Genomic DNA, 9,995 nt, shown 5'->3' with positions numbered 1-9,995 from the left:
AGTGAATGCAAGTGACTAACTCAGGGCACGACGAACAACATACTGGCGACTGCCAGTGATTTATGGTCTCTTGAGGGTCTAAAGATGTTCCCAAGATCAGTGTCACCATCAAGAGCATCCATCCATCCATCCGTCCGTCTGTCTGATTTCTATGGTTATCCATACTAGGTGGCACGGTGGCTCAGCAGGAAAGCGTCGCCCTCACAGTTCTGAGGTCCCAGGTTCAATCCCGAAACTACCTGCGTGGGTTTTCTCCGGGCACTCCGGTGTCCTCCCACATCCCAAAAACATGTAACATTAATTGGACACACTGAATTGCCCCTAGGTGTGGGTGTGAGTGCGGTTGTATGTCTCAATGTGCCCTGCGATTGGTTGGAAACCAGTTCAGGGTGTCCTCTGCCTCCTGTCCGTTGACAGCTGGGATAGGCTCCAGCACTACTCGTGACCCTTGTGGGGATAAGCGGGTAAATGGATGGATGGATTATCCAAACTAAGCTTGTGCTGAAGCCTATCCCAGCTATCTTTTGGGGAAAAGGCAGGGTACACCCTGAACTAGTCGCCAGGACATCGCAGCCATCCAGAGCACATTATGTGAACGTTAAAGTTTTTCTGGAGTCAATTGAGTGATTCAGGTTGGAATGTAAACAGGAAGTGATTCATTTCATTTTATGTTGGCTCAGACAAACCAGTAAACACAAGTGCAAAAAAACAGATTGCATTTTCCGGTTATCTGCACTTTTGATACACTTTGAGGACTCAATTCAGTTTATTTTAAAATGATTGTAGTGTGAAAACACCCACAGAGCTCAAGAACAACTGAAAGGGAACTCTACAGGCTTTGAGAATCTGCTCTTCAAAATCTGAATGTGGATTAAACATTTTGCTGATCTACATGTTGTGCACTTCAGGGAATTGGTAAAATTGTTCAAGAGTGCTAAGAATCATTAGTTTTAACAGAAAAGAGTCCTTAGTGGTCCATAAATGGAAGGTACCGATAATTCTCTTTCAAGTAAAATCCCAATGGTAATGCAATTGACCCACTTTTACAAACTGAAACAGAACTGACTCCTTCAAAATGAACTCACAATGAACTAATAGCATTTTTTTTAAATTATATTCGTTAAAACTAGCACGGCTGTATTGTATAAAATGTTCATTAACACATAACTGTGATTGTCGTTGATTGAGTCTTTGGACCATATTGGGCACTTTTAATGCTTTCACATTTTATGAACTGACTTAGCTCATGTTTGTATCACACTGTGACTTCATTCAATGGAGGATCCAGTTTGTTTTGTTAGAATCCAATATTTCATAATGTTAGAATCCAATATGGCAAAAGCTGCGTCGGTTGAACAATCGGATAAATTGGCTTATGTGTTTGTCGTGTTTCGGGCCAGAGTGTGATGTCCACAACTGAAAAGACACCCACTATGGCCCGATGGAGTCTACCCGGGTCATCCTGACTCCCTCAAAGTTTCCCTTGCGTTCCTGTGCATATATTTTAAAAAAAAACAAATCTTTGCGGCAAGAGTCAATATTGTAACCTTTGAAAACAGCAGCCCCCGCCTTTGCTAATCAAGTTTCTCCAAAGTCCACATTCTCAGGCTTCCGACCACTCACATTAACATCTTTCTTGGATGATTGAGATATGAATGGTAGGAAAGGAACCATATTGATTTGACACCCAACATAACATATTTCCGCATTGACATCACACGCATTACCTTTTCAGTTTCCTCGTTGGAAAATTTGAGGCAATTGCATGCGCAAGGTTGCTATTAATTTTGAAGAACATGCATGTGCAGGACTAAAGGCTTTGCTCACGTCATTTAAAACTGCAGTAAATATGTAATTGAAATATTCTGTGAAACATACAATACCTTCCCTCTTTCTTTTCTGGATATAAGTGCTTGTTTTGTATGTCATTCCTTGATTAAAACAAAAAACAAAAAAAACACTACCGCTTACAAATGTCCCTGTGGAAATGTAACACAATGCAAAATGCCAAAGACATGCTAACAAAACTAGCATCAATGCTGCGTAGATTTTGGAAGACGAATGGTGTAGCAACACATCTAGACAGACATAACAATACTCACAGGCACATATATTGCATGCTTTGTGGAAAACTAATATTACTGCAGGTTATTCAGCCAGCTCCAGGGTTGGGTATCGTTTTTTGTTGTTGTTGTTGTTGTTTCCTGTCAAATACGCTGACATCATTTTGCTACGTTCTTTCATTTCGATTACTTCCACCAGGTAACGAATTATGTTTTCTTTTGAGGATTGGCAGTAGATTGACTGATTGAGATGGCCGCCTCCGCGTCGTAATGAGCATAAGCTTGCTTGTGTTGGATATCGACAGAGAGCAGACTGACTAATGTGCGTTAGATTCTAGGCAACAGCGAAAAACTCTTTAAAGCCAGCGCTTTCAATATTTTAAGTGCCAGGGGCTACCCACGGCGAAACAAGATCACGTGTTTGCACTGCGGCAAGATAACTCCGCCAGAGAATAACATGATACATCCACAAGTACAATAACGTCATCTGTCGATCGGGTCCCGGCGCGCAGTGATTTACGAACGGTCGCCTGTACTAGCGGCTACAGCTCCTCGTTCGGACCGAGTCGCGGCGCTGCAGATAAATTACCTCGCGATTGGAAACAGCACTTAAGTCATTATCCCCTTAATGGCTCTCCCATCGTCAAATCTAATCAGACGCTTGCCACCGGTTTGGTGGCTCGCACCTGATTAAACGAGAGTTCATGCTCAACTACAGCGTTTCGGGTTTTGAGCATGTTTTTCAGGCTTTTGTCACACGATCAGGCGTTTTGTGTGCATGCTGCTTTTCAGATTTTTGTGTAGCACGCGGCTGTTACGCTAACACTATGCTTCTTTTTTTAAGTTTTTGGGCGTTGCTCGCTGGTGGTCGTCTTTTGTCATTCTGTGCTTCTTTTTTAAGGCTTTTGTTTTGCACGTTGTTGTCACACAGTCACATTACTCCTGCATCCCAAAAACATGCAACATTGATTGAACACTCTAAATCGCCCCGAGGTGTGATTGTGAGTGCGACTGTTTGGCTCGATGTGCCCTGCGATTGGCCGGCAACCAGTTCAGGGTGTTCCCTGCCTCCTGCCCGTCGACAGGTGCGATAGGCTCCAGCCCTCCCCGTGACACTTGTAAACCTGAACCTTCTGAACCTGATTCTTCAGATTTATGGTCTCTTGAGGGTCTAAAGAGATTCCAAAGATCAGTGTCACCATCCAGACCATCCTTCCATCCGTCCATCCGATTTCTGCAACGCTTATCCATATTTGACGGTTAGTGATTCAGCTGGTAAAGCGCTGGCCTAACACAAACCCGGCCCCGCCTATGTAGAGTTTGCATGTTCTCCCCGTGGCTGTGTGGGTTTTTTTCGGGCACTCCAGTTTCCTCCCACATCCCAAAAACATGCAATTGGACACTCTAAATTGCCCCTAGGTGTGATTTTGAGTGTGACTTTTTGTCTCGATGTGCCCTGCGATTGGCTTGCAACCAGTTCAGGGTGTACCCCGCCTCCTGCCTATTGACAGCTGGGGTAGGCTCCAGCACTCCCGTGACCCTCGTGAGGATAAGCGGCTAAGAAAATGGATGGATGGATGGAATTTACAACCATCTGGCATTACTGTTGGGCCTCTCTTGAGTCCGCTAAACAGTGAGTGATGCCCCGCTAGCTGCGTCTGCTCCCAACACTTGGCCGACAGGGTGTGGTCTTAGAGGAACATACGCAGATGAAGTAGGTGATGGATCCTTACAAGATTTTATGCAGTTGACTTGGCAAGCACAATGGGCGCCACTTCATTGTTTCTTGTTTAATCGTGATGAATGGGGCTTCTAGCGGGCACAAGTTTTCCTTCCGTGTTCCTGTACTTCATCCGTTAGTGTCTCACTATTGATTAACCCGAGGAATGTCGCTTTATACTGTTTTTTTGTTGTTGTTGTTGTTGTTCTTTGTTGAATGAGTCACAACATAAGACATCCATTCCCGAACTGCAACACTGATGGATGATTTGCGCTTTAAACCACTATGTGTCATTTGCACAACAGGCTAAAAAAGAAGCACCGAGTGGCTGTGTGACTAAGCACAACGAACGTGTACTCCAAAAAAAAAAAAGCCTGGGAAAGAAAGAGAGAGAAAAGAAAGAAAGAAGCTGCTCTTTTTCAGCCTTCCATACCGTGCTCACTGTGAGTTTCTTTTTCAGGCTTTAGTGTAGCGAACTGGTGTCCAACTTACTCACTTCAACTGCTTCTGTGATTCTTTTTCTTGCTTTTGTGCATTTTTCCAACAAACTTCGCAATCTTGAGATCCTTTCGAGATGCGGGTCCCGCACGGCAGCAGGCTGTCTCAGGGCGAGCAGCATCTTAAGGGAAACTTGGCCGCAGCGGCATGAGGAGTCATTTGGCTTTCAATCGCGCCTGATCAACTTGGAGCGCATCCTGCGGTATTTATAGAAACTTAAACGGTATGCGCTTATGACGGCTGGCCGCCGCCCAACAATATGCTTTCATTACTCTGCGGCAAAAGCTCCCGCTTGTTGCTTTGCTTCCCCCCCCCCCCCTGCTTGGATCACCCAGCCCGTTTCCACTTAGTCGCAGGAGATAGGGACGAGGGATTTTCGATAATATACAATTTATTTACTTACGAGTATTCCCCTCTCTCATTAAAACTCAAAGATACGCAACCAAGTACCGATACCACTAGTACTTTTGATACATCCATCCATCCATTTTCTTTCCCTCTTATCCTCACGAGGGTCGCAGGGAGACCTGGAGCGTATCCTAGCTGTCAACGGGCAGGAGGCAGGGTACACCCTGAACTGGTTGCCAGCCAATCACAGGGCACATCGAGACAAACAGCCGCACTCACAATCACACCTATGGGCAATTTAGAGTGTCCAATTAATGTTGCACGTTTTTGGGATGGGGGAGGAAACCGGAGTGCCCGGAGGAAACCCACACAGGCACGGGGAGAACATGCAAACTCCACACAGGCGGGTCCGGGATTGAACCCAGGACTTCAGAACTGTGAGGCCAACGCTTTACCAGCTGACCCACCGAGCCGCCCAGGGAATTACTATAGATTAATTAATTTCTGGCAGATTTATCTACTGTATACTGACAGTGCGCATTATGATTTTTTTTTTTTTTTTTTTGTGGTTTTATCAGTGAAAGAAGTTAACTGGTAAGGATTCCTGTAAACTCTCACTTGTGGTCGCTCCATATTGTTGTGTGCATCCATGTTTGTTTTAGGAGATTCTCCATACTTGTCCTCCATATTTTGTTTGAATCTTCACTTTCACTTTGGCATTGATTGCAATGTGCCGCTCATATTGTTTACGATTATTATTAGAAAAATTGCCCAACGAAAGGCCTCCCCTCTAATAACCATAAATTCAAACATGAAGAGAACTCATCCCTCGTCCCTCTGCTGTTTTGTTTTGTGACTATTGATCGTCTGACCTTTCTGTCCTCCCTCGCTTCGATGCGCCTTCCTTTTCGGCCGAGGCACTAATAAAGACCACCGCGTAGCGGGCTATCTGTGTCAACAACATTGTTATTACATAAACTGATTTTTTGCCTTGGCTATGAGTCAACATGACTCGGGACACCAAAGTTTAATGTTCATTAACTACTAAGAAGGAGAACAGACAAGGTTGTTTTATTGTTTTTACCTTTTACCGTTCAAAGCGCTAAAACTAATTTTTACACTCGTAGGTTCAGGTGTTACTTTCAAACATTGCCTTAATGATTGTCACAAAAAAGCAAGTGATGTATTTTGCCCTCAGCTTGAGTCGTACTTATTCCACTATGCAGTATAAGAACTTGAGGGCCTTCGTTCATGTCATCGTTTTTTGGGTACGATAGCAATTAGCCGTTAGGTAGCTCCATCTTAACTTTGTGTAGTCGGCTGGTGAGGCCTGTCACGAACCTCTGGTACGGGGCTGGACCCAAATGCAGGACTCCGAGACGAGGGCATGATGTTAGGCGTAGTTTTATTCAAAGCTGAGGTCATACACGGTGTAAGCAGTCCAGAAGGTAGAGGTACAGAAACGCTAGGCAAGGCAGAATCTGAGGACTAGGAGACAAACTGGGAAACAGGACTATGACTGTGAAACATAAACTAAGACAGGACTAAACTGTGGTGACACAGAAAAAGTGTGACGAACTGTCAGTGAATACAACTCACTAACGGAGGGCAATGAACTGGCAAATGCGAGTGACAAAAACTCCAACATAAATGCCTGTCTAATTACAGTCCCAATATGAAACAGCTCTGGGCGGTGACAGGTGTCGCCCCTCTTGACAGTGGCCAAATTTTCCTCATGACGCGGCCACTTTAGAGTGCCTCGTTGTCACCCATGAAGTCGGTACACTTGACGCGTAGAAAAAAACGGAAGAGCGGGGAGGGGTTAACAAATAAAATCCGATTTAATAGTCCGATTTGCGGACCTGGGGTTCAGATACACGCTGCCTTGGCCGCTTTCGAGCGCCTTGTCGTCAGCAGTGAGTGGGTGTGCGTCACGCAGAGAATGCCGAAGAGTGAGGGTGAAAAAAAGTAAGACGTGACAGCCAGCGTGGCTTTTTTTAGTCCACCTCGTTGTCGTGCCGTGCGGAAGCCCCGTGAGGGGAGATATCAATTTTTCCAAGTTGTTGTATTGGTGTTAGGTTGACAGTGGAGCGGGGTCTGTTTTCACCTCATTTAGCGAACATGCCCCCGTTTGGGAGCAGAGAGAACGGCTTGATTTTCTAACCTCATCATTAAAATTTAGCAGCATTGTGCAAAACACTCTTCTGTGTGGTGTGTTACAAGACAGGGATAAACTTTCTATTACTTCTTATGGCCGATGGACCATTTTAATTGGACTTTACCGTAATCTAAGTTTCTTTTTTTTTTTTTTTTTTTTACACTTGCTTAACTTTTTTTCCACTTTCTTTTTTACTTTTACTCGGCTGCTTTTGCACTTGATGCACATTTGGCTCGTGTCCAGCCTGTTTGACTGCGTGACGTCGATGTATGCGCTCATGTGACTTTGGAGCTGGCCACTTGTCGGACGAATACTCAGATTTCCCTTTGAAATCCATCCCTAGCACCAAGATAAAACAACCAAAAAAAACTCTCATCAGCAATAAGCCAGAGTGAGTCAGAGAGGATTGTCTGGTCCCGCCCACTGCTCTTGCGGTCATTATTAATTTGTGCAAGCATGGAGCAGAGCTGTACAACATGCTAGCAACACTTTTTTTATTTGCTTGTAAAAGTGCAGCAGCGCCACCTGCAAATGTAATTGGACAAATGTGCTGAGTGAAAAGTAGTAAAAGAGTACATGAACGGCAATAAACTATAATAAACTAATTTTTTGGGGGGTTGCCCTGAAATTATTTGATTATATTTTTCCATGCATCCATTTTATATACCAGATTTAGGGAATGTTTATTTTTCATTTATTTATTTTTTTTTTTGTATCTTGATGTAGTTTGTAATTTCTTGTACTTTTAATATAATTAATTTAAACTTATTTTACTTAATTAATTATTAATAAATTAATCATTTAGACTTACTGTTATAAATACATTTTATAAACATTTTATTTTACCTTTTTTTTTAATTGGAACCAGCTGAGTGAAAGCTCAGTTACCACTTGTGCCTGGCAACAAATTTTTTGGAAGCTTCACAATGGCAAGGTACTGGTGAACATTTGTAAAGGATTGTCATGATGTCCATCCTTTTTCCAAGCTGCTTATCTTCACAAGGGTGGCAGGAGTGCTGGAGCCTATCCCTGCTGTCACTGGGCAGGAGGCAGGGTCCACCCTGAACTGGTTGCCAGTTTTACAAAGGGCACACAGAGACAAACAAACGAGAGTGCCTGAAGAAAACCCCTGTGTGTACTGAGAGAACTTGCAAACTCCACACAGGCGAGGCCAGGATTTGAACCCCGGTCCTCAGAAGTGTGAGGCCAACGCACTAACCAGACGCACCACGGTGGCGCTGTCTTACTATCATGATGTCAAAATGTGAACAGCATGTTGAAGACTCTTAAAATGGGAACTCTCATTGAATCATGTCATGTCATTATCCAAGCCGCTTATCCTCACAAGGGTTTCAAGAAAGCTGGAACCTATCCCAGCTAGCTTCAAGCAAAAGGCGGACTACACCCTGAACTGGTCACCAGTTAGTCACAGGGCAGATATCAACGTCATCACTGAGCAGGAATCGATCCCATACTGCCCGCACCAAAAGGAGGCGCGTGTACCACAACACCATCAGTTACTCCTTTGTTCTGAATTTTGCCAGTTATGCAAAAAGTACTAAAATATGTATCACTTGCATTCAAAAGTTGGAAAAATCAAATTATTGAGTTGTAATTTCAACCAAAATCCCAATACTCCTTTTCTTGTGGGTGTGTAAGTACAGCATTTTTAATTAGTCTTTAATTATTGGTCATATTTCGCAGTTCAATTTTCGGGTGTTTCCTCTTTGCCTTCACTAGTACACCTCTTTGCTGACGTAACACACCCAAACAAAAGTTGAACAACAAGTCAAACAAACCTGTAGAGTTAATCCTCTGGATGCTTTGTGAGATCCTGTTAGTTGGACCAAAATGCCAACGCAGCGTTCCCGCAGCAAATGGATGAGTTTTTGTCTTGTAAGCTACTTAATAACATCCAAGGCTATGTGATAGATAGATAGATAGATAGATAGATAGATAGATAGATAGATAGATAGATAGATAGATAGATAGATAGATAGATAGATAGATAGATAGATAGATAGATAGATAGATAGATAGAATAGATAGATAGATAGATAGATAGATAGATAGATAGATAGATAGATAGATAGATAGATAGATAGATAGATAGATAGATAGATAGATAGATAGATAGATAGATATAGATAGATAGATAGATAGATAGATAGATAGATAGATAGCTATAGGTGAACAGTTTACAGAAGTCAATTAAGGATTGCAGTAGTTTATATATTTTATTATTTTGTATTAGCAATATATGTATTACTGTATTCATTTGAGAAGAAATTGCACACTTAAAAAATGATTGTGTATAACAGCATGGAACAGATAGTTTTGCTTGACGTTATCCCCGTTTGGGGTGAAATGATTATTTGTAGCAAAAAAGTCAATTAAGGACATTTTGCATATTTGTCCTGAACTCATGAATGGTTTCACGAATCGGGGAGTGTGACTGGGTCGTACCCAAGCTGCCCACTCAACTCTCTTCCCGGCAGCGGGTGCCAGCCGAGACGCACGGCGTGGCTGGGCAGTACGCACCGTGACTCAGCCTGCTCTCCATTTGAAAAATTAAAAGAAAGGGAGAGGAGGGAGTGGGGGGGTCGTTTGGCAGATTTAAATGAGGCCCCCAGGAGGAAACATGCTGATCTCAGCACAAGCGCCTACAATCTCAATCACAAAAGAGGAAAGGAAGGAGGTCGGCGTACTGATGTAATGGCCTCACGCCGACGCCATCGCCTTGGCACAGGAGGGAGGCGCGTCAGCATCCTCCCCAAAAACTCAAGTCATCCCCTCCCGAACCCGTTCTGACTCATACTACCGTACTTCATTGATGCTTTTTATTGATTTATTTTACCTGGATTCTACTCAACTCCAGGTAGGACGTTGGCTTGACAGGTTCGAGAGCCTTCCTCACAATTGTGAGGGTTGGGGTTCAAATCCTGGCCCCACCTGTGTGGAGTTTGCATGTTCTCCATGTGCCTGCGCGGGTTTTCTCCGGGCTCTCCGGTTTCCTCCCGCATCCCAAAAATATGCACCATTAATTGCCCGTAGGTGTGATTGTGGGTGAGGCTGTTTGTATCTATGTGCCCTGTGATTGGCCGGCAACCAGTTCAGGGTGTACCCCGCCTCCTGCCCGTTGCCAGCTGGGATAGGCTCCAGCGCTCCCGTGACCCTTCTGAGGATAAGCGGCGAAGAAAATGAATGG

This window comes from Syngnathoides biaculeatus, chromosome 6 (genome assembly GCF_019802595.1).
Source record: "Syngnathoides biaculeatus isolate LvHL_M chromosome 6, ASM1980259v1, whole genome shotgun sequence".
NCBI lineage: Eukaryota > Metazoa > Chordata > Actinopteri > Syngnathiformes > Syngnathidae > Syngnathoides > Syngnathoides biaculeatus.
Note: the sequence above shows the minus strand (reverse complement) of the source record.